The sequence below is a fragment of the Dromiciops gliroides genome, chromosome 4 (genome assembly GCF_019393635.1).
Source record: "Dromiciops gliroides isolate mDroGli1 chromosome 4, mDroGli1.pri, whole genome shotgun sequence".
NCBI lineage: Eukaryota > Metazoa > Chordata > Mammalia > Microbiotheria > Microbiotheriidae > Dromiciops > Dromiciops gliroides.
This window is the reverse complement of record NC_057864.1, coordinates 180,348,922-180,373,310: the sequence shown is the minus strand read 5'-3', so window position 1 is coordinate 180,373,310 and position 24,389 is coordinate 180,348,922. Positions and strand designations below refer to the sequence as shown.

Sequence of the window (24,389 nt, the reverse complement as noted above, 5' to 3'; positions counted from 1 at the left end):
ATAGCAGCACTTTTTGTTATAGCTAAGAATTGGAAACAAAGTGAGTGCCCATCAGCTGGAGAATGGCTGAAAAAAAAATTATAGTGTTTGATTATAATGGAATATCATCATGTGGTAAGAAGTGATAAAATGGGCAGATTCAAACAAACCTGGAAAGAAAGTGAGACTCAGTTTCCTCATCTTTTCATCCCTCAAATTTCCCAAGACTCCCCTTTCCCCCACTTTCTTAGCTGAGAGCCTTGCCTCATTTTACAGAAACAACTGTAGTCATTTGCCATGAACTCTCTTTTTTCCCCTCTTCCTCGTCTTCTATCAATATGGTGCCTTCTGCCACTATCTCCTCCTTCAGCCTTGTCTCACATGATGAAGTAAGCTTACTCCTTACCAAAGCTGACCTCTCTACTTGTTCAAGTGATCCCATTCCATCCTATCACCCCCAAGAGATTGCTCCTTCTGTCATCCCTATTCTTTCATTTATTTTCTTTTTTTTCTTTTTTTGTTTTGTTTTTTGCAGAGCAATGAGGGTTAAGTGACTTGCCCAGAGTCACACAGCTAGTAAGTGTCAAGTGTCTGAGGCTGGATTTGAACTCAGGTACTCCTGAATCCAGGGCCGGTGCTTTACCACTGAGCCATCTAGCTGCCCCTTTCATTTATTTTCAATCTCTTTCTCTCTACCAGCTCATTTCCTGCTGCCTACAAACATGCCTGTCTCTTCCATCCTGAAAAAGACCTCTATTTGAGCCTTCCATTCCCCCTATATCTACTTGTAGCTAAACTTAAAAAGGCCATCTGCAGTAAACTAACTTTTCAAAAGGAATTTCAGTTTCCAAAATGGATTAAAATAAGCTCATTATCTAACACCCCTCTTTCACGATTTTCAATGCTTATCTTTCTACTGGTATATTTCCTATCACCATCTCCCAAAAAAGGCCATCTCCACTTTCTCTCCTCTCACTCTCTTCTTAACTGTTTGCAATCCAGCTTCCCCAAAACGGCTTATTTCACCAAAACTGGTCTCTCCAAAGTTACCAGTGATCTTGTAGGTGCCAAATCCAATGGCTCCTTCTCAGTCCTCATTTTCCCTGACCTCTCTGCAGCCTTTGACACTGTTGCTCACTCCTCCCTGATACTCTCATCTCTCTAGATTTTCAAGCTATTACTTTCTGCCAGTTTTCCTCCAGTCTATCTGGCCTATCCAGCCTATCCAGCCTTCTGTCTCCTTTGCTGAATCCTCCTCCAAAGCATGCCCTTTAACCAGAGGTTTCCCTCAGGGTTCTGTCCTGGGCCCTCTTCTCTTCTCCCTCTATACCCTAGCTTCTTAAATAAACTATGGGTTATAAGCCCATATGGAGTAGTGTAAGAAACACCTGCCAACAGTATAGAGTTATGTACACCTATTTTCTATACCTATATGCCCGGGATCGCATACAAATTTCTCAGGTGAAAAATGGTCATGAGTAGAAAAAGTTTAGGAAGCCCTGCTCTACACCACTTCATGTGGTCTCATCAGCTCCCAAGGATTTAAATACCACTTCTATGCTCATGATTCTCAGATAACTTTCCTGCCCCTTCAAATCCTCTAACTCCAGACATCTCAAACTGGATGTCCAGTTCATAGCTTAAACACAGTATATCCAAAACTGAATTTATTATCTTTTCCCCAAACCCTCTCCTTCCAACTATCTTCCCTAATACTATAGAGGGCAATATCATCTCCCCATCCCTCAGGTTCAAAACCTAGGAGTCATTCAGGACTCTTCACCCCCCATATCCTAGCTGTAGCCAAGGCCTGCTGATTTTACCTTTCCAACATCTTTTGAATACAATCCCTCCTCTCCTCTGACACAGTCACAACTCTAGTGCAGACTCCCATGACATCACACCAGAACTATTTTCATAGTCTGCTGGTGGACTGCCTTGCCTGAAAACTCTCCCCATTCCCATCTGTTCTCCATTCAATCCCTAACTCAATTTTCTTAAAGTGAAGGTCTGAACATGTCACCTTCCCATCTGGCCTCAAAGTAAACTCCCTATCGCCACCAGGATCAAACATAAAATGCTGTTTGTCATTCAAAGTCTTTCATAACATAACCCCCTCAACCTTTCAACCTTTCAAGTTTTCTTAAACCTTTTCCCCAAAAACATATTCTTTGATCTAGTGACACTGGTCTCCTGGCTGTTCCTAGGGGGAAAACCACTCCATCTTTCAGCTCTGGGCATTCACTGTTTCCCATGCCTGGAACACTCTGTCTCCTCAGGTCTACTTACTAACTTGCTTGGCTTCTTTTAAGTATCAGCTATAATCTCACCTTCCACAGGCTTTCCCCAACCCCACTTAAGTGCCTTCCCCTTGTTAGTTATTTCCTATTTATCCTCTACATAGATTGCTTTATATATATTTGTCTGCATGTTGTCTCTCCTGTTATGTTGTAAGCTTCCTTGAGGGCAGTGACTGTCTTTTCCCTCTTTTGGATCCCCAGTATTTAGGATACAGTGATAGGTGCTTATTTTATCAGAACTGGTCTTTCCAAAGTTACTCGTGATCTCTTAGTTGTACCAACTAGGTTTAGGATAGCACACAGTAGGTGCTTAACAAATGTTTATTAACTGACTGATTTACTTGGTCTTTGATTTCCCTTCCAGCTCTAGATCTATGATTCCAAGGTTTCTTTGAACTACTGCAGAACAAAGTGAGCAGAACCAGTAGAATAGTTTATACACTAATTACAATACTGTATATTTAAAAATCCTTTGAAACAATCAAGAACTCTCATCGATGCAATGACCAATCAAGCTTAACTCCAAAAGTCTAATGATAAGGCATACTTCTTACAACTTGGCTGAGGGGTGTTATTGGTTTTGGGTGCAGAATTTTATATATATATATGCATATGTATATATATATATAGAGAGAGAATAATACATTATTATATACTACATTATATATTATTGTATATTGTATATAATATATTATTATAATTATATCTGTATTTCTGATATGACTCAGATGACATGGAAAACATTTTCCCATCATGAACAAGAGATTCATCTTTATAGCAATTCATAAAAATCTATTACTGTTTAGATAAAAATTTCAGGGGCAGCTAGGTGGCACAGTGGATATAGCACCGGCCCTGTATTCAGGAGGCCCTGAGTTTAAATCCGACCTTGGACACTTGACACTAGCTGTGTGACCCTGGACATGTCACTTAACCCTCATTATCCCGCCCCCCCCCAAATTCAAATCAAGTTAATATTTATGTGTCCAACTCATAATAAAAATTAAAGATGTGCTAAGGTGAATATAGTAATTGAAGTATACCTATACACACACACACACACACACACATACATGATGAATAATGCAATTTAAAGTCAGAAAACGATTCTTCATTAGAAAGATGGCCCAGGTATCTAAGAAAACTTCTATTTCAGTTTACTGTTATACCCTCAACCTTTTATTACATCTTGATAAACTGTGCTAACTTGTTAAAAGGTTAGAATCCAAAGGAGAGAAGGAAGTGCAGTTTTTCATAGCAGTCAAGTTCTCTCTGAATCCAAGTCTTGTAAGTCCTTCCTCTCCAAAAGCTAGGGAGAAAGAGGGGAGCACTTAAGAGGGTGGGTTGGGAAGGGGAGGAGGTGGTCGTGATATGGCAGGCACAATCCTTTGCCAATTCTTCCTAATGACAAGGTTGTGAGATCTTATCACAACCACACAAGCTCTACCTTTATGCTGCTGTCTGGTTTCTATCCAGAAATAGAGAATGAATTACTCTCAACTTACAGTAATTGCAGGAGGCGGAGACTACCAGGAATTTGAACAGCAAGGAGGAAGGAAAACCCAGTGTTCTATTCCACAAGTGACAATCACGATCAAAAACCTACCAGAAGAAACAATGTCTAGCCCCTCCCTAGTAGATCTGCTACCTTAGAGGGGGCTTAAAGGGGGCTTTCTTTTAAGTACCTAAGTTGCCATGCAATGGGAAGGATTACTAAACTGCTCATTATTTCAAATCTGACAGCCTAGAGGATTCAAAGCCAATGTGTCTAATTCCCTTCAGGATGGGGTCCAAACGTGACAATGCAAGACACTTTGAACAAGGGAGGAAAGACAAGCCAATAGCTTTTACCCAATACTACAAACTACAAAAGCAGGTGTACCACTCCTGGCAGACTTAGCGTTTAGTAGTATAACTACTTTAAGGCAGAGTTCCATTGCCACTTATTTGGAAATAGCAGGTACCACTATTCAGAAGTCATAGGATACGTCCCAGGCAAAACTGGTCTTTGTCAGACTTGTAGCCTTTCTCTAACTTCGACTACAAGTATCCAGTATCCTACTGTTTCCCCACTGTTTCTTCCTTAGGTGAGGACTCACCCTCCACATACCTTCCTTTCTTCCATCTAAATGTACGTGCCTCAAGTCCCATTCTTTCAGAACCCTGAGTTTCAGAAGCAGTGGAAAATACACCAGAGTGAGAGTCAGAAGACCTGGGTTCAAATTTTGATTCTGCTACTTATCCAGCTTTTTGACTCTTGGGCAAGTTGCTTCACCACAATGGGCCTTTTCATCTGTAAAATGTAGGGGTTGAACCTGGAATCTCTACAGTTCTTTCCAGTTCTAAATCTACTTTCCTTATGACTAGCTAAGATGTTGAGTCATCTTTGTGTGCTGTTCCTCCCATATTTGCCTTTTAATGGAAAATTCTGAGAATTTTTGGCACTTGAAAGGCTAATGGAAGAAATATAAGGGTGAGGGTTTTAACTGAAAAAGCCCTGTCTAGAAGAGTTAATAAATTGAGGAATATTCAAAGTGAGGGAACCAACGAGGTGAAATTTGAGAGAATTAAGTGGAGAGTTTTATGTTTTCATTCTACAAAAATTAGTTGCACAAGTCTAGGTAGTGGGAAAAATCTGAGCTGAGAGGCAATTCAGTGACAGAAACCTGAGGGTTTTAATTGACCACAAGGTTAATACAAGTCAATAGTGTTAACTCTTCTTCTTTCTCTCTGGTCCCCCTCAATCTTTGGCTACATTTAAGTCAACAACAAGCAGTTGTTGATTTCATTAAAAGAAATAGAGGGTGTCCCAAAAGTCATAGTGTAATTTTAAGCTATTAAATGGTGCTGTCCAGATTAATGGAGGTTCTACTTATTTTACTACTATACAGAATTCAGAGTAATGTGTTAGGTTCTATGTTTCATCTTAATTAAGATAAACAATGATAAACCAATGTGTGTCAAGAAGGGAAACCAAGGCAGCAAGTACTCCAAGAAATCATTTCATATGAGGGACAGTTGAAGAAATAAGTGCTCATAGAAAAAGATTTAGATGGAAGGGGAAGAAGAGAATGTTGGAAAAGACCAGTAACTATTTTCAAATAACTAAAGATATGTCATGTAAAAGAAGGAACAGATTTTTTTCCTGAGTTGCTCAAGGAGGTAAAAGCAAGACCAATGGATGGGTGGCCATTACAGAGAAGCAAACACCAGCTTAATATGGTCCTCCTAAGTGGAAGAGGCTACCTCCCCAAAAAATATCCACACAAGCAAATCCCTGGTACCCATCTTCAGGGATACCATGGAGGGAGTTCCAGTACTAGATAGGGATTTGTTTGTAGGCTCAAAGATAGATCCAGATCAAAGAGCTGGAAAAGCCTTCAGGTCATGCAGAGTTCAAGTTCCTCACTTTATAAATGAGAAATATGAGGCACAGGAGGTTTAGGGACTTGCCCTAGTTCATATATGAGAGCTAAATTGGAATCCAGGTCCTCTGATTCTAAATCTATCCATAGTTCCACAAAATTTCAGATGCACCAAGATGCCACTTTGTGGTCCCTTCTTTTTTTTTTTTTTAGTGAGGCAATTGGGGTTAAGTGACTCGCCCGGGGTCACACAGCTAGTAAGTGTTAAGTGTCTGAGGCCGGATTTGAACTCAGGTACTCCTGACTCCAGGGCCGATGCTCTATCCACTGTGCCACCTAGCTGCCCCTTTGTGGTCCCTTCTAATTCTAAGATCTCATGAATTATGGATGAAGTCTAATTCCTTGAAAGAAATATAGATTAAATATTCAAGAACTATGATAAATCAAAATAATATACCCCAAACAGTATATTCTTTCCATAATGGGAGAAGAGCTGCCTCATGGATTCTGGGTATTTTAAGACATTCCTATAAGGAAGTTACATAGGGAAACCTGGTCACTTCCCTCACACCAGCAGAGTTGCTATTCTGATTTGTAGAGGGATGACATTTCATTCACATGACAGGATGTGCATTTGGAACCTTAAAGATTAAGGAGTACCTGGATCCTGTGTTAATGGTTCTAGAGGACAGAGTTCATAAATTCATAAAATGTTGGTGACAGAAGGGACCTTTGAGATTAATTATTCCAGCCACATCATTTGGGGGGGGGCAGGGCAATGAAGGTTAAGTGACTTGCCCAGGGTCACACAGCCAGTAAGTGTCAAGTATCTGAGGTCATATTTGAACTCAGGTCCTCCTGAATCCAGGGCTGGTGCTTTATCCACTGTGCCACCTAGCTGCCCTGTGCCACATCATTTTGGAAGAAGGAAACCAAGTTCTAGAGAGGGAAAGTGATTTAGTGAGGTTACCCAAATCACATGACTCCATTTACAGTCAGTGTTTTTTTGATCACACCAAAACTTTTCCAGGTTGGGAACAGAACTTGCAATGTGTAATCCCCACCCCGTTTTTCCCCCTATACTGTAAATAAAAAAAGTGTTTATCTAGTTTCAAAGTCACACAAACTCAAGTTCTCAGATTCTACAAGAACTTATTTTCCAAAGGAAATTAATTGTCTGGGTCACTGTGTTAATAATAAACAAGTGTAAAACAATCCGTTAAATTTGGCTGTGTAACTCATCATTTTGTTTGGAATTAAGTAATACTCAATCATCATAAGTAGTTGCCTGACATTAACAATGACAATAACACAAACACATGTGGTAAACTTTCATCCAAAAGCATTCCTACTCTATACAACTGCCTAGTTACGTAGGAAAGAGAGTAATTTTTTGAATGGCTGATATCAAATATTAATTTTCAATCTTTTTAAAAAATCTTATTTTAGGAAACTTTGGGATATTGTACCAACTTCTCTCTGTTGGAATGATTTAGGAGCCTAAAAATTAAGTCTGTGACTAAGTGATTACATGACTACATTCTGAAAATAAGAAATAAAACAACTCAGATGACTAAATTTCATTCAGAAAGATGACGGTATGTATGGCACTCTATGGCTAAGTTGGGCTCAAAGCCAGTTTTAAGCCTTTAACAGAAGAATAGTAATTGTAGAATCAACCTGCTGCCTTCTCCCAATGCCCAGACGAAGCATAGCTGAGATTCCAACTAGATAACCAATATAAGTAGACCACTGGAATTTTTGAGAGCTCAAATATTAAGCCCAACCTTTTCATTTCACAAATGAAGAAACTAAGGACCTGAAAAGTTAACATGCCCAACATCACATAACTGGTTATTGAAAAAGTCAGACCAGAACTCAGGCGTCCTGAACATAGCTCCTTCAGGGCAACCATTGTCACACATTTGTTTTCTTATCCCTAGCTCCAACCATAATGCCTGGCATATAATAGACATATAATCAATGCTTATTGATTAACTGTCTCTTCACTGTGCCATGCTTCCTCAGAATGAAGAAAAGAACATGATTTAGATTTTGAGTTCATGATGAACAATATGTGATGACAAAAAAACAAACAAAATTCCTTACCCCTTCAGAGTTCAAGCACAAAAATAAAAATCACATATCTAGACAAGGGACAGGGACATGGGTTATAATGACAGTTCTCCCAAAGTGACACCTAAATGTTCAAAACCTGTCTCTAGTCTGACCATGTTAAAATGTAAACTATAAAATATGACTGGGAATTTGTGGCATCTCAAAGTAAAAGTCCAAAAGTTGAGGCAGCTAGGTGGCTCAGTGGATAGAGCACCGGCCCTGGAGTCAGGAGTACCTGAGTTCAAATCCGGCCTCAGCCACTTAACACTTACTAGCTGTGTGACCCTGGGCAAGTCACTTTACCCCAATTGCCTCACCACTACCACTACCACTACCACCACCACCACCACCACCAAAAGTCCAAGAGTTACCCTGATTAAGATTCCATAAACATTTAATAAGTGCCTACTGTATGCAGAACACTGTGCTAGGCCCCAGAAGAGATACAAAGTTATAATATGCCTTACTAAGCAAGGGGCTGTCATTTTGCTCATAATGTTTCTTAGAAGCTTTTAAAACCCACTGATTGAGGCAGTAGGCAGATTACCTGAATTTTTATCCAAATGACAAAAAAAAATCAGTAGAATGAAGAGCAAGTGTGTGTTTATAAAGGTATATAATGGGCTTACAGGAAACCAACAATTATTATCAACCACAAGGTGCTGCAAAGCTGTTCACAGTAGAAGGATGATTTGTAGTTTATAGCTTGTGAGGCCCCTGGCCCCCTTTCTCAAACCTGATTCTTATCATGGCCACCTTTCCTCTCATTACCATTATCACCCTACGAGTTTTTGGAAGGTCAGGCCACCCACCCATCTCTTCATTATGCATAGGCTTTTAGGTAGCAAAAAAGTCTTTCGGTCCATAACCAAAATTCTGAAACAATAAAACAGCAGAAGGGAAAAAACCTAAAATGATGGGTGAGAGTCAATGGACCAAAATCCAGGTGAATGGCCAGGAACATGGGGTAGGGCCCGAAATGGGGTGTCACGTCCAGAAGGCATCAGCCCTCATTCACAGGTGATTCAATGGGACCAAGAGATGGAGAGGTAGCCTGAAAAAACAGTGTTCTGCCTCATTAGAGATCTTGAAGCAAAGACTGTGTGACTTTGTTGGTATGGATTAGACTAGAAGCCCCTTCCAGCTCTGAGATTCTGTGAAGAGTCCCTGTTTTGGCACAGTAAAAACAAATAAAGACCAATTCTCTCTCCCTCTCTCTATCCATTAATAATGACCCAAAAACATTTACTAGCTGTGTGACCCTGGGCAAGTCACTTAACCCCCAGTGCCCCGCAAAAAAACAAAACAAAACAAAATAAAAAACAAAACAAAAAAAATAATGACCCAAAAAGCCCACTTTCAGATAGGGCTTTTGTTTGGCCTTCCAGGTAATGCAACGGGGAGGCCAAGATTAATCCTTAGGAACTTACAGCCACTTATCCCTTGCTAGCACTGTCATGAATCATTTAGGGAGTAAAGGAAATGAACTGGAGAAAGCAGCAAGATCCAGACAGAAATATGGTACCAGATGCATCAAGAATGCATTCTCTCGGGGCAGCTAGATGGCGCAGTGGTTAAGGCACTGGCCCTGAATTCAGGAGTACCTGAGTTCAAATCCAGCCTCAGACACTTGACACTTACTAGCTGTGTGACCCTGGGCAAGTCACTTAACCCCCATTGCCTGCAAAAAACCAAAAAAAAACAAACAAACAAAAAAAAGAATGCATTCTCTCAGTTCCCTCCAAGATTTTGTATGTCTGACTTAAATAAAATAGTGCAACCTCAAAGTCAAAGAGCCCTGGATCAAGTCCGTATAAGCTTACAGAGCTTCTCTACAAATGAAACACTAAAAATCTTATTTGGGAGTCCCCCAAAATGAGAACATTTCATTTCCTTGTATACTTCCTAATGCACTAACCACCACAAGTAATATTTCCTTACTCCAAAAGATTTACTTCTGTATAAGCTCATATGGGAGAAAAAATTATGGAAGATTTAACTTCATCTTGATGTCAAATTACACACTTTTACTTAAAACCAAAAGCCAAATGTGAGAAAGGTCACTTGTTTTTAAGATGTTGGGCATCTTGCCAATTAGTAAAGCATTTCTTTAAAATGTTACTGAGATTACTGCTTAGCTAAAAGTGACCTTGGTATATTATGGTTACAGAGCTGATCTCATCTATTAGTTTCCATAAAAGATAAGGTAAGGAAAAGGCTAATTGATCAGACAGTCAAAAGTCCAGGCAGTGTGAGTGGAGTGACTATCATGACCAAATTCTTGGAAAGACAGGGTAATCAGCTGCTTGGAAAGAAGCATTAGATCATGAGCAATTCCAGCAGAGCAAAGAAGAAAGGGTTCTCAGATAAGCCTACTTCTGAATCAAACTGGAACTGCAAAAAGCCACCTCCAACAGTACCTCACCAAAAGCTGGAACTCAAAATTGGTAGAGGGTTTTTCTACGGGTCTTCCAATAAGTTCCTTGGACCAATGTGAGCAAAGGGGCTCATGATAACTGAGTACAGAAAAACAAGATAGCAGTGGGCTCCTTGATAATCCCATTTATTTGCATGAATAACTAAATCCTTCAAATAATGCTGACCCATCCAGAACATCCAAGGCAATGTGGCCACCAGAAATTGACCACTAAGATATTTAAAAGACTTATTAATATACTCTTGGGATTTAGGGGCCCAACATACAACATACACCTATAGTTATTGCCAGAATACTCCAAACAGTAAGAGGCTTTTTTCTACCATTAGAAAGTCACTATCCAAGTCGAATTTTGAGTTCCCTATTAATAAATATATATTTACCTCTTGGTAATAAAGATTGGTTTCTTCCTTTTCCACTTTGCATGTGTTACTCAAATCATTGCAAGATCAAGAAAACAAGGAAGATATAGACATACTATCAAGATACAGATGGGAGGTAACCAAAATACACCTTTAGGTGATAAAGCAATACTTCATTTATGCAATCTGGGAAACAACAGTTTCTAACAAAGGTAATATGTATAATCAATAAAATCAAACATCACTAGCTCCTAAAACTTGATTTCTATATATTTTCCTGTCAGATTCTTGGGAAACATTACCCTCATAAAAAACCAAGTGGAGAAGAGGAGATGAACAACACAGAACAGACTTCCCACAACTAAAATGTAGATTAGCATTTAGTAAAATGTTAAGGGGGCAGCTAGGTGGCACAGTGGATAGAGCACTGGCCCTGGAGTCAGGAGTACCTGAGTTCAAATCTGGCCTCAGACATTTAACACTTACTAACTGTGTGACCCTGGGCAAGTCACTTAACCCCAATTGCCTCACTAAAAAAAAAAAAGTTATGGTTACTATAAAATAAGGAAGGTGCCAATCAACTGGGGAATGGATGAAAAAATTATGGCATATAAATGTAACAGAATATTATGTCATAAGAAATGACCATAGGGATGGTTTCAGAGAAATCTGGGAATATTTGTATGAAGTGAGTGAATTGAGTGGAACCAAGGGAACAATTTACATCATTACAACACTGGAAAGAAGACACCTCTGAATGACTTAACTCTGACCAATTCAATGACCAGCCATGATTCCAAAAGATGGATGATGATATGCTACCCACCTCCTGACAGAAATGATGGATTCAGAATGCAGAATAAGACATACATTTTTGAAGTTGTTCAGTTGTTTCCAGTCGTGTCCAATTCTTTGTGAAAACCCCTTTTGAGGTTTTCTTGACAAGATATTGCAGTGATCTGCCATTTCTTTTTCCAGCTCATTTTACAGATGAAGAACTGAGGTAAACAGGATTAAGTGACGTGCCCAGGGTCACACCGCCAGTAAGTAAGTATCTGTGGCCAGCCACATTTGAACTCAGAAAGTTGAATCTTTCTGACTTCAGGCTTGGCATTCTATCCACTGCACCAACTAGCCAAACTAGGAATTTGTTTTGTTTGACTATGCCTAGTTGTTAAAAGGGTTTTCTTTTCTTTTTTTTTTTTTTAAATTAGAGGCAAGTAGGAGGAAAGGAGGTCCACAATAGGGATAGGGAAGGAAGGGAGGGAATGAGGGAGGGAGGAAGGAAGGAAGGAAAAAGGGTCATAGAAATAGTTTTGAAATGCTCTAAATAGAACAGGCCAGAAAAAAAAATCCCAGATAAGCAGGGCAGCTTTGAAAGTTACATGTTGAACTCATTATATTTATATTTGAAAAGCAAACTTACATAATAGAGATTTACAGTTGCATGTATAATCCTCTTTTTCTGTTCTATGTGTGTATGCATTGTTCATTTTATTTATTAAGTTTAAATGAAAAATAAATTTCTAAAAAATAAAAAAAGCCCTCATCAGCCATATCCCCAATGTGTCCTGAATGAAACTGTCATCTCAATCCTCAGGAAGTCTTTTCCCAAACTATCTAAAACTTTCAAACCCCATCTTAAATTGTCTGAAAATCATCTGAACACTCACTCCTATTCAGAAAGGTTCATGAGTAAGGTATAGAAAGGAAAAGCGCTCCAGACCAGGAGTTAGGGGACCTGAGTTCTGGTCCCAATCAAATTATATTCAATGTTTAAATGTACACCGAACATTTACCTGCCATGTGCAAAGCATAGGGAAGAAGGAAGAAACAAAATATAGCCTTGCTCTTTCAGGAAGCTTGTAATATGAGCAAAGTGATGAGCCATAGGAAGTATGCAAATAGCACAAATGACCCTAATACAACATAGAACTTGATAAATGAATAAGAGGGACAAACACTATGTTATGAGAGGCCCCAGGTAAGAATGAGAAAAGGTTCTATGGTGGAGACGACATTGGAGTTCTGTCTAGACATGGCCATTCTGTGGCCTTGGGGAAGTCACAAACCCTCAATCTCAGATTTCTTATCTGTCAAAAAAGGGAAGCAAACCAGATTACTTTGTGGGGGGTGGGGGGGGGGGTTGGGGTTAAGTGATTTGCCCAGGATCACACGGCTAGTAAGTGTCAAGTATCTGAGGCCGGATTTGAACTCAGGTCCTCCTGAATCCAGGCCCGGTGCTCTATCCACTGTACTATCTAGCTGCCCCACCAGATTATTTTTAAATTCCCTTCTAGCTCTATGGTTTTATAGCTACAGGTAACTCTAACCTAGCTGATGGTTCAAAGACAGAAGTGTTACCATCCTGTTCAGAGGTATCTAGGTATCCTGTTGATGGCAGTTTCTTCCTTCCAGTAGCTCAAGTTCCTAACCTTGAAGTCATCCTCAACACTTCCTTCTCTATTACCACCTACGTATCTCAACAATAGCCTAGTCTCATTGATTCTACCATGTCAACATCTCCCAAACTTATCCCTTCCTTTCTACTTCCGGCCACCACCCTAGCTCAGGTCTTTATTATTTTTCAGCTGGCCTCCTAACTGGTCTCTCTGCTTCTGGTCTCTCCCCCTCTCTAATCCATTCTCTACATGGCTGACAAAACCATCTTCCTTAAAACACAGGTCTGCTCATGTCATTCCCATGCTCAAGAATCTTTAGGAACTCCCTATTCAATCTAAGACAAGAAACAATTTTATCAGCATGGCTCCACCCTATCTTTCCAGAATTATTTTAGATCACTTTCCTATACTATGTTCTGGACAACTGGCCTATATGTCAATGCCCAAACTCGACTTTCCATCTCCCACTTCTTTGTCACTGACCCCCATCCCTGGTAGGCACTTCCTCCACGCCTCTTAGAATCCTTAGTTTACTTCAAGCTTCAATTCCAACACCATCTTTCCATGTGAAACCTTTCCTGATCTCCCTAGTTGTTAATGCTCTCTCACTCCTCAAATTATCTGCCATTTACTTAACTTTTAACATGCTGTATCCTTCAGTGGAATGTAAGCACCTGAAGGGAAGGGAAAGAAAGGGAAGGGATTGATGGTCATTTTTTGTCTGTTTTCCTTATGCTTAGCACATAAGGATAGGGAATGGACCTTGTTTCATTGGTATAGAAACTTCTTCTACCAATGGAGGTGGGCACCTTCTCTGAGATTTTTACCTAGAGCTCAGAGAAGTTTAGTGACCTTGTTGCCAGGGTCACAAAGCCAGGAAACTTGAACCCAAATCTTGGCCCCAAGGCTTTCTCTCTATTCACCACACAATGCTTCCTCTTGTCTGGCACAGAAGGAGGCACTTAATAAATGCTTCAATTTATTATCACTTTATGACCTATACTATTATAGTAGCTTTCTTTTTTCTTTTATTTGTGGGGCAATAAGGATTAAGTGACTTGCCCAGGGTCACACAGCTAGTAAGTGTTGTCTGAGGCCAGATCTGAACTCAGGTCCTCCTGACTCCAGGGCCAGTGTTTTATCCACTGCGCCACCTAGCTGCCCCGTACAGTAGCTTTCTAACAAGTCTCTTCACTTTCTGTCCCTCCAACCCATCCTTCACATTACTTCTATTTTAGTGTTATATACTATTTAAATTTTTTTATTAGATCTCTATTGCCCACCAATTTAATTCAATACTTTAGCAAGTAAGGTTTAAATTCCTTAGCCTGGTATTAAAGTTCCTCCACTTTCTGGTGATTGACTGCCTTCCCTAGTTCACATTATACCTTCCAATTTATTTTACTTCAAGCCAAACTAAATGACTCATCATCCCCATCCACACCAGGCACTTTTTTGTCTCCATGCCTTTCCTCCCCTCTGCCTGAAATGCCCTTTCTCCCCAAATTTCTTCTGGATCCTTAAAGAAAAAGTTCTAATATCTCCTAGAAGTTAGAACTGGAAGGGTCTTTGGCTCTTGATTTTCCAGATAAGGAAACTGAGGTCCAGAATGGCAGAGTAATTTGCACAATATCCTGGAAGCTGAACAAGGATTCCAACCCCAGCCCTATGACTCCAAATCCTGGGCTCTTTCCATGACACACTATCCTGATGAAAAACCACAGGATATTTTCTACTCACCTCTCTAAGGCATTTGTCATGGATGAGAGTTTTGTATTATAGTTATGTGTGACATGCTCTGTCCCACCCCAAAAAACCAAACATAACCACCATCAATCAACTAGCATTTATTAAGTGATAACTATGCGGCAGCCACTGCTTGGGGATTGTCTGGCAAAACTTTAAGTATTATATGTGTGTGTGTGTGTGTGTGTCTGTGTGTGTGGTGTGAGTTACTGTCCTTGCTATCTAAAGTTGACTTTGCTAAACCAAATAAAGTTACTGACAAATTCACAAAGAATTCAATTTTTAAAAGTACACATTAAGGGACAGCTAGGTGGCGCGGTGGATAAAGCACTGGCCCTAGATTCAGGACCTGAGTTCAAATCTGACCTTAGACACTTGACACTTAACTAGCTGTGTGACCCTGGGCAAGTCACTTAACCCTCATTGCCCCGCCAAAAAAAAAAAAAAAAGTACACATTAAGTACCTATGGTTTGTAGAAATGCATACACACTCAAAATTTTATGAAGATTCTCCCAAGCAGTTGCTGTTTGAAGTTCAGGCTCTCACAATCACACTCTGATTATTACAACAAACCTGGGGGGGAGGGGGGGTTCTATAAACAAGAGAAATTATCAACATGGTAGGACATCAGGTGGTTAGCCTTAGATAAAGGCAGGATTTCCCCACTCTACCCCCACTGCTGGCCTCTGCTTTGTCAATTCAAGTCAATTTCCAGAAACTGCAATTATAAAAACTACCCAAACCCCACCTCCAACCATTGCCTGGAGGGCCTCCTCCACAATAAGGCCATTGCTTATTTACCAGGTTTACTTTCTGTTTCAGACACTGTTCAGCCACTGACTGCTGCCCCAAAGAGAACTAAGAAGCAAAAAAAGCCTTCCTCTTCTTTAGCACAGTGCCTACTAGCACACAGTAGGCACTAATTCCTTATTTCTTACTCCCCTTCTTGCCTTTCTAGTGATATAATGGATAGGGTACTCGCTGTCAAGAGACTTGGATTCAAATATGACACTGGCTGTAACCATGGGCAGGTTACTTAACTGTTCTGCGCCTCAGTTTCCTCATCTGTAAAATGTAGGCAATATTACCTATAGTATCCACCTTAGGGTTTGTAAGGCTTGAAATATGAGCAAGTATATAAATGTACAACCGTGAAAGTGCTATACATGTCAATGATCACCATCATCATTATATTTTTGTATCTAAGACCTCAGAGCTGGAGTGAGAGAAACCAGTTGGGACTCTTCTTAACCATAAGCATTAAGCTCAGCATAAAGATTACCCAACAACTGAAGACAATGGGGCAGTCTGTAAACAGTATTTGCCAGAACAAAGTAGGGAAGGGAAACTCAGCTAGGCTCAGCCCAGAGCAGTGAAGAAACAGTGGAACAGGAAAAGGCAAATTGAGACACTTGTTAGGACTCATGACAAGTTCCCTCCACCTGAAGCACCCTCCTCTCCTTGCTCCTTGCCTCCACCAACCTATGTCACTCCCCTTCTGCTTTTATCTTGCCTTAGAACTCATTTCCTCCAGTAAATTTTCCTAGATTAACCCCATTCAACTCTGCTCACAGAATCTCAGCGTTTGAAAAAGGCCTTAGAGGCCAATAAATCCAATTCTACAACATACTCAAAGCCCTTCTACAATATCCTCAAAGCTCATTTTATATATCTCAGATCAAATGCCGCAAGACATAACCCCAGTGGAGGGGGATGTTTAAATTGTTTCGTTGTATCAAAGTTGCTTGAAATGGGCTACAACATGGAAGGAGTGTGAGTGATAGAAAGAAGACTAGACTGTAGTCAAGGAAGACCTGAGTCTTCACAACATCTCTCCACAACTGTGAAGTCAATCAATTGAACAGTTATTAAGCACCTAGTAGATACCAGGCACTATGGTAGGCCAGAAGTTAGTTTCTGCCCTGAAGTAGTTTACAATCTAGTGAAGGGTAAAAAACATGTACATATGTAAATATATATAAAATAGGTGGGTGGAAAATCAGGAAGGATTTCATGTATATAGGGGCTCTTTAGTTGAGCCTCAAAGAAACCAAGGATAGGAAGAGTTGGAGGTAAGGAGACAGCATACTCCATGCATAAGTCTAAGAGCTAGGTGTGAGGAACAGTAAGAAGGAAAATTTGACTGGCCTGACATGTGCATGAATGGGAAGGCCAGAAAAGTAAGAGAAGGCCAGGTTGTGAAGGGCTTTAAATGCCAGGCAGCAAGTTTCTATTTGAGCCACTGGAGTTTAATAGGGGAGTGATAGGGTCAGAGCTGGGACTTAAGGTGGGTTGTGGTAGGGAGAGAGAAGAAACCAATAAGAAGATTGCTTCTGCAAGAGCTTGGACAAAAGGTGATAAGGAACTAGACTACTTCTAGTCTAGTGGATGTGTGAACAGAGAGGGGAACAGAGCAGAGAAATGTGGAGAAAGGAACACTGGTAACTGACTGTAAGCATGGGGTGAATGAAAGTAGTACATCCAGGATGACTCCAAATTGTGTCATTGCTTGGAAGGCTGTCTCTTCAACTAGAACGTAAGCTACTTGAGGACAGTTAGTTACTCTGTCATCCCCCCCAAGTAGGTTAGGATTGTCTTCCTTCTTCCATATTCATAAAATAACCCAGCAGAGTAGGCTCATAAGCAAGTATTTGCTAAGGAAACCAAGACCCTTGGACAACTGACCAACTGGTGTTGTCCTTGTATCTTCACATATCCAAAACGAATCATAACAGTCCTTTCCACTGAAAGGATATATAGGTGAAGCAGTTTGGACCTATGAAATCCCAAATGCACACCATGACAACAACTGGCTACTGCAGGAAGCAATGTTAAAACTGAAAAGAACCTTAAAAGATCATGAAGCCTAAAAACCAGGATTTTGCAGGTGCAGGGACTGAGGCCAAGAGAGGTTAAGGGACTTGCCCAAATTCACTCCATTAGGAATTTAGCTGAGACTAACCCTCAGGTCTCCTGAGACAGAATCCAAAACACTTTTTCATTATCCTACATGAAACACAGATTCCTTTGGCCTTATTTATCCAAAAAGTCAACAAGGATGGAGGTGAGGGTAGGGTGGGGAGAGGGAGGTAGGTGAGAGTCAAGCAGACAACTCCACTAAGAAAAGAGAAGGGAGAGACAGAAGGAGGCTAAGCTTCTATGGAAAGTTGGCTGTGCCTGATCCATATGCAAAATTTGAAGTAACGAGAGTAAAAGTTGACTCTTCCAAAAACTTTAGAAATATGCCATCAAAGCAATCACACTGGATGGCCCTCCAGACCAAAGTTCATGATATTAAGCTCTGGTTTCTACCAACAAGTATGTAACCACAACATTTCTTGTTTTCATTATTACTTTAAAAGACACCCAAAGAGCTGGGTTATTTTGTTCTCTGGTTCTCACGACATTCAGCTGCTGCTGTCTGGGGACCCTGAAGATCCTTCAGAAGTTGCTGACTCTCTCTAGGAGCTGAGGAATGGTCTCAGGGCTTTAATCAGGGTTCTCAAATATAGAGAGAAGCTAAAAATGTTAAGTTCTGCACAAACAAGCACAATGTGCCTTTTTCAATGAAAGGAGTCATCCAGTGATGTTGTTACATCTGTTCTCATACCCATATTTAATCACAGAGGTGGAAGGGACCTGGAGATTACTGTCTACTCCCTCTTGTGACTCTATCCAAACTCTACCCATCCTCTATGAAGCCTGGCCAAATTCCCTCTGCCTTCATGAAGCTTTCAACATCATTCTAGCCTCTGGTGGTCTATCCCCAGTTGTCTGTCCTAGACATTAGGCACTTCATTGCACAGTGGAAAGAGCAGGAACCTTGGAGTCTGGTCAAATTCTGCCCCTGCCCCTGCCACTTACTAGCTGAATATTTCATTTTAATCCTCTTAGCTTCAATTCCCTCAATTGTAAGATGAGGAAATGCACCTGTAGTACTCAACAGGGCAGTTTAGAGGGTCAAATGAGATGGTAGATGTGAAGCACTTTGTAAACCTTAGAACACTATCCAAATATCAGCTGCTGTGATTTTATTATTGCCTTGAAATATTTATTTTGCCATATTAAACTGTTATTTCTCTCATCTAAATTTTCATACTATCATATATCAACTTATTTTATCTCTCCATTCCAGTTGGAATCTTGCCTTCCCAAGTCCCCTGTAAAGATCTTGAGGATAAGAAGGGTACTTCCATATCTCCCTCAGTGGCCACTATAGTGTCTTACCTTACACAGAGTACTCACTATTTTAAAAATGCAGCAAGGTGGCACAGTGGATAAAGCACCGGCCTTAGATTCAGGAGTACCTGAGTTCAAATCCGGCCTCAGACACTTAACACTTACTAGCTGTGTGACCCTGGGCAAGTCACTTAACGCCAATTGCCTCACCAAAAAAAAAAAAAAAAGTCAGTGCTTAAAAATGCTTGTTGAACTGAATTGAGCCTTTCTTGGTTGGCTGGTTTGTGAAGTGCCATGAACAAAAGGATGCTACATAAAAGCTTTTGGGAGACAACCTGATGCCCCACATTTCACAGATGGGGAAACAGACAGACACACAAATGACTTGTGCAAGAAAGGAAAGAGAAATGATGTTAGAAAAGAAACTGTGTCTCCAAAAGTGTGCTGACTCTCAGCACTCAGACCACAACTGACCCTAACACAGTGACATTTAGGTCATGACTTAAAGGAATCTGCAGAATCTTCTGAATAAAGTAAATGGTCCTTCCAAGCAGCCAAATGCCTGTTTATTCTGAAGAATGACTCTATTAAAGTATTAAGATAAACTCTTACTTAAATGCTCTTTGGCAACCCGAAAGTTGCCCAAACTAGATCCTATTTACACTTCTACTGTCAACCCTCAACACTGAATCAAAGAGTGTTTCAATGTGCAGAGAGAAAGTAGCCTAATGCAACAGAAAATGAGCAACGCCACTAGCCAGTGGCGTCATCTTGGGCAAATCATCTCTCTTCTCTGAACCTCAGTTCCCTTGTCCATAAAATGACAGGGCTGGACAAAATGCTCTAGAATCCTAGACAGCTCTGAAATACTATAATTCCTGAGCATGTCATTATGTCACTTCTGTTTCCCAGCAGGGACTCAGGCTCAGTCAATATTTTCACTCTCAGATACATTTAAGTTAAGCACTGAATGAGGAGTTAAGGCCTGGGTTTTTTCTATAACCTGTTCCACTTCTTGGTAACTATATGACTTGGGGCAAATCATTTTCTTCTCTGAGCCTCTACTTTCTATTCGCAAAATGGGGATAATATCACCAGCCTGTTCTGAGGACCTAAAGAGATCAAACATGACAATCAAAGAATAGGAATGTATTCTAATTAAATGGTGGCAGAGAATAGGCCCTTTGGCCAGAGCCAACTCTGCCCTTATCAACTGCTGTACTTCCAATTTCCAATAAGTAGCAAGGCACTTTTGACTTGGCCTTGCTACCAGGCAGAAAATCTGCAAACAGCAGTGCTGAGTAGCAGTGTACCTGAGGAAGGAACATATTTTAATGGAATAGAGCACTGGGTCTAGAGGGAGAAGACCTGAGTTCCAATTCCAGTTTTGCTGCTTACTATTAAGGAGACTGTAAGGAGAACAGAGAGCCACAATTCACCCTGACACCATGACATTTAGGTCATGATGACCTATGTGACCTTGGCCAAGCCATTTAATCTCTCTGAATGTCAGTTTCCTCATCTGTAAAATAAGCAAGTTGCTTCTCTAAGGTCCCTTTCAGCTCTAATCCCTATGATTCAATGACTATTTTGTCTTCTTTTCTCCCTTGTTTTGAAATCCTGCGTTATTTTGAGATATGGCTGGATGCTTGTTCTTTGAGGTTCTTACTGAAATGATAAGTAACTTTAATTCTGATAAGCAGGTTAAGCACTCACAGAAAAAGCCATTATGTTCATTCAGTTTTGAATTATCTGCAGGATAATAACCAGTCATGAACTGTGGATATTCTTTACAAGTAAGACAACCGATTACTTCTCAGCACACATATAGTAATAAGAAGTACCCTAAATATGACATATGTGTGTGTGTGTGTGTGTGTGTGTGTGTGTGTGTGTGTGTGTGAGGGAACGACAGCTTAAATCTATAGCCGCACATCTACTTAATAGAAACAATAGAAAACAACATGTACCAGACATGAAAAAGGTAACCTGAGTAATGCTTAGTTCTTCAAAGTGTGCCCCATATTAAACCACACACACGAAATATCACTTAAGTTTGTGCACAAAGCTTCACCAAGAGGCCTTGCTAGTCTTTGTTTCCCTTTTCTTCTGCATTTACCCAAGATCTTGGCCCTGAGACAGAATACTCCCACTTGTTATTACTTCATTCTGACCTGTACAATTAAGCAACACCACAATCCAATAAGTGCAATGGTTCAATTATTTATCCTCTGTCCTTCTTTATCGGGTGTGTATATATATATATTTTTAATGAACAACAAATAGCAGGGGGAAAGCACCCAAAGGAAGTATTGCATTTCTCTGAAGCTGAGGTATTTGTTTGGATATGAAATCTAGCTATTAACCAGTCAAAAAAAAGTGAGGAGGAATTTAGAGTCTCTGAAAAGTCATTTATGTCCATCCAAATTACATTGGGGTAGGGTATGGGGGTGTATAAAAAAAACTGATATCCATGCAATTCAATATTTCATACATCTTGCCAAAAATTAGGATAATGAGATTGAGAGCCTTAGAGATAATGAACTGATAGAGCAACATTTATATGATGTTTTAAGATTTACAAAGGACTATCTTCACTTCACACTGTGAGGTGGATAATGAAAATATCATCTCTATTTTATGGATGAGGAAACTGAGATTCATAGATTAAGTCTAGTCACACAGATACTAAGTGTCAAAACCAGGATTTGAACCTGTCTTTCCTAAATCTAAGTCCAGCTCTCTTTCCGATACATCACACCAATTTTTCACTTAGTCTGATCCTTTTATTCTACATACAAGAAAATTAAGTCACCTAAGATGAAATACTGACTCTGGCTTTTATTACCTATATAATTTTGGGGAAGGCATTTAATCTCTCTGGTCCTCAGTTACTTTGTCAAATTCTGGAGATGGACTAGATAATTTCTAATGGTCTTTCTAGCTCTAATTCCCATAAAACCTAAGCGTCTGATTGTAAATCCAGCACTTTTGTCCACTATCCCAGACTATCATCCCTCAACCCCACCTGGATCCTAGGCAACATGGTTGCCTATATAGAACAGAAACAAGGAGTATGATCATGGGAGTCACCTCTCAACTCTAGATTCCCAGACATTTCTTGAATAACTCCCTTGAAGATGAGTAAGGAAGACAGAATACCCTTGGAAGGGAAGAATTGTCTTCACTTAAAGAATGACAGAAGAGTGAAAAGGAAGGATGGGGGGGGATGTCTTTTCTTGAAGGAGAGGAGGTATTACTGTCTTCCCATGAAGAATGGAAGAAAGGAATCAGAAGAAGAAAAGGAATGGGAAGGAGAGAATACTAACAGTCTTTTCTTGAAGGAGAAAATCGCTTAGCATAGTGTATGGTAAATAGTAGGTGCTTAATAAATGCTTTTGATTGATTGCAAAGAAAGGGCTCTCTCCCCTCACAGGAAAGATGAAGGAAGAGGGAGTGATGAGGAAACCTATTTTTCCTTGGAAGAGGAGAGGGGAAGCCCTCTACCCTTGGAGGACAAGAGGAGGGCAAATAATGAGGGAGCCTGACTTTCCTCAAAAGAAAAGAGACAGAGATTTCTCCCCGAGTTAATGTTGAGGGAGAATGATGCGGAAGCCTGTCTTTACTATGAGGGAGAGGAAGGACCCTTTCTCCACAGAAAAAGGACAAGGGAAAATTCCCCTCAGCAGATGGGAAGGAGAATTGGGGAAGGGAGTACTCTCTTTCCGGGAATGATGTGAGGAAAGAGAATGGGAGGAGGGAGGATTCTCCAGGAGGGACAGAAAGAGGGGGAGGGAAGGAGAGAGCACTATCTCTCCAGGAGGGGTGTGAGAGGGAGATGAAAAAGGAGGGGAGGAGAGAGAACTCTCTTCCCAAGAGAGGAGGAAAGTAAGGAGAGGAGGGAGGATTCTCCCTAAGAGGAACAGAGGTGGGCGAGGAAAAGGGAGAGAGAAGGGGAAGAAGGAGGTTAGAAGGAGGGGGGGGAGAACTCTCTCCCCGGGGATGATGTAGGGAAGGAGAAATAGAGGAGGGAGGACTAGCTCCCCGAGGAGGAGGGGGACGAAAGGAGGGGAAGGAAGGACTGTCTTTCCAGGAGGGGCGGGAGGGGGAAGGAAGGAGAAAAAGAGGAGGGAGGAAGGAGGACCCTTTCCCTTCCCGGGAGCCCCGCCCCTCACCTGGTCCCGGAGCTGCGGCCTGTGACAGGCCCCGCGGCCCCGCTGCTGGAGTGGCCCAAGGCGCAGGCCAAGCGGGTAGTCGCTTCAGGCCGTGCAGGCGGCTGGGTAGCTCCGAAGCTGCCTAGGCTCAACCGTAACCGGAGACCCGGAGCTGGAGGCAGCGGGACCCGGATGTGGGGGGTTACGTCTCCTGGCCTGGGCTCGAGCTCCCGAAGTCCTTTCTCAGTTTAACGTCGAAACCCACTCCTCCGTCGCCGCTACCGCCGCTGCTCCGGAAACGGCTGAGTAACAGCCCACCCAGCCAATCGCCACTAGGATGCGGGCCAGCCAAGATACTCCCCTAATGCATAATTCATGAAGCCCCCCAGTCTCCTCTGCCACTCAGAGTCCTGGGTCGACTAATTATGCCTGAAGAACCCCGCCCCGGGAGCCAATGAGCAAACACCGCCAGGATAAATTATGCAGAATAAGTGACGTATGAGGGGGACGCCCCCGTGCGGGCTGTTCCCTGGGTGGCGCTGCCCCTCCCGCCGGAGCAACCGGAACAGCTAGGGCTAAGGCCGAGGAAGCTCCGGAGGGAGGGAAGGAAGATGACGGGAATGTACTGCTGAAAACTCAGCTGAGTTCCTGGCAGGGCGTGACGTCAAAGGCACTTTAAATGCCCCTAGTGCGGCTCCCTCCTCCCCTCGCCCCCACCCCCTCCCGAACCCCTGGCTCTGCCAGGTGCTAGGCGAGGGTAGGAAAGACAGAGGGAACCAATGGGAATGGGTCCATCTATCAGACCCGTTCACACTCCAGTCCTCACGGGGTATCCAATGCCTCGCTGGAAGGACCAAAGCCCTGGGCTGGGGAGAATGACAAAGATGTGGTACGACCCTTGTCCACCTAAGAGGCTGATGTACAACACTGGGCTTTGTACGCAAGCAACACCCTCAGTCCCACTCACGGAAATGAGGAAAGATGTGACGCGTAAATAATAAAAGGATAAAAACGAGTAAAGGGAAGGACACTGTAGTCATAGATTTCCCCGCCCTCCTTCCGAAGCCCCCAGACCGCTTTACACTTGACCTTGCATAGTTAGACGATAGCAGCTGGTGTCCGTATATTATTTAATGTCATCTTAGGATCTGCTTAACCTTCAGTTCCCTTTGCATTGTCTGCAAAAAGAGCTTACGTCCACAGAAGAGCTAGCACCTATCTTAAGAGACTTGTTTGCGCTCAAAGGCTCAGATAATTTTCAGTGAAAGTAGTTCAGAGGCCAGGGTTGGAGTGTAACCTTGTCCTTTCTTAGGCTCAACTACTACACCCAAAAGAAGAAACACTTG

The 24,389-nt window shown here is 41.5% G+C and overlaps 1 protein-coding gene across 1 annotated transcript in view; it reads right to left on the bottom strand.

Annotated features, from left to right (window-relative positions):
- Positions 1–23,410, bottom strand: part of STAT3 (signal transducer and activator of transcription 3) — a 60,335-nt gene extending 36,925 nt beyond the window's left edge. Inside the window, 1 exon segment of the mRNA XM_044000703.1 lies at positions 23,065–23,410. The gene's annotated coding sequence lies outside the window, so the exon portion shown is untranslated.
- Positions 23,411–24,389: the final 979 nt, after the last annotated feature.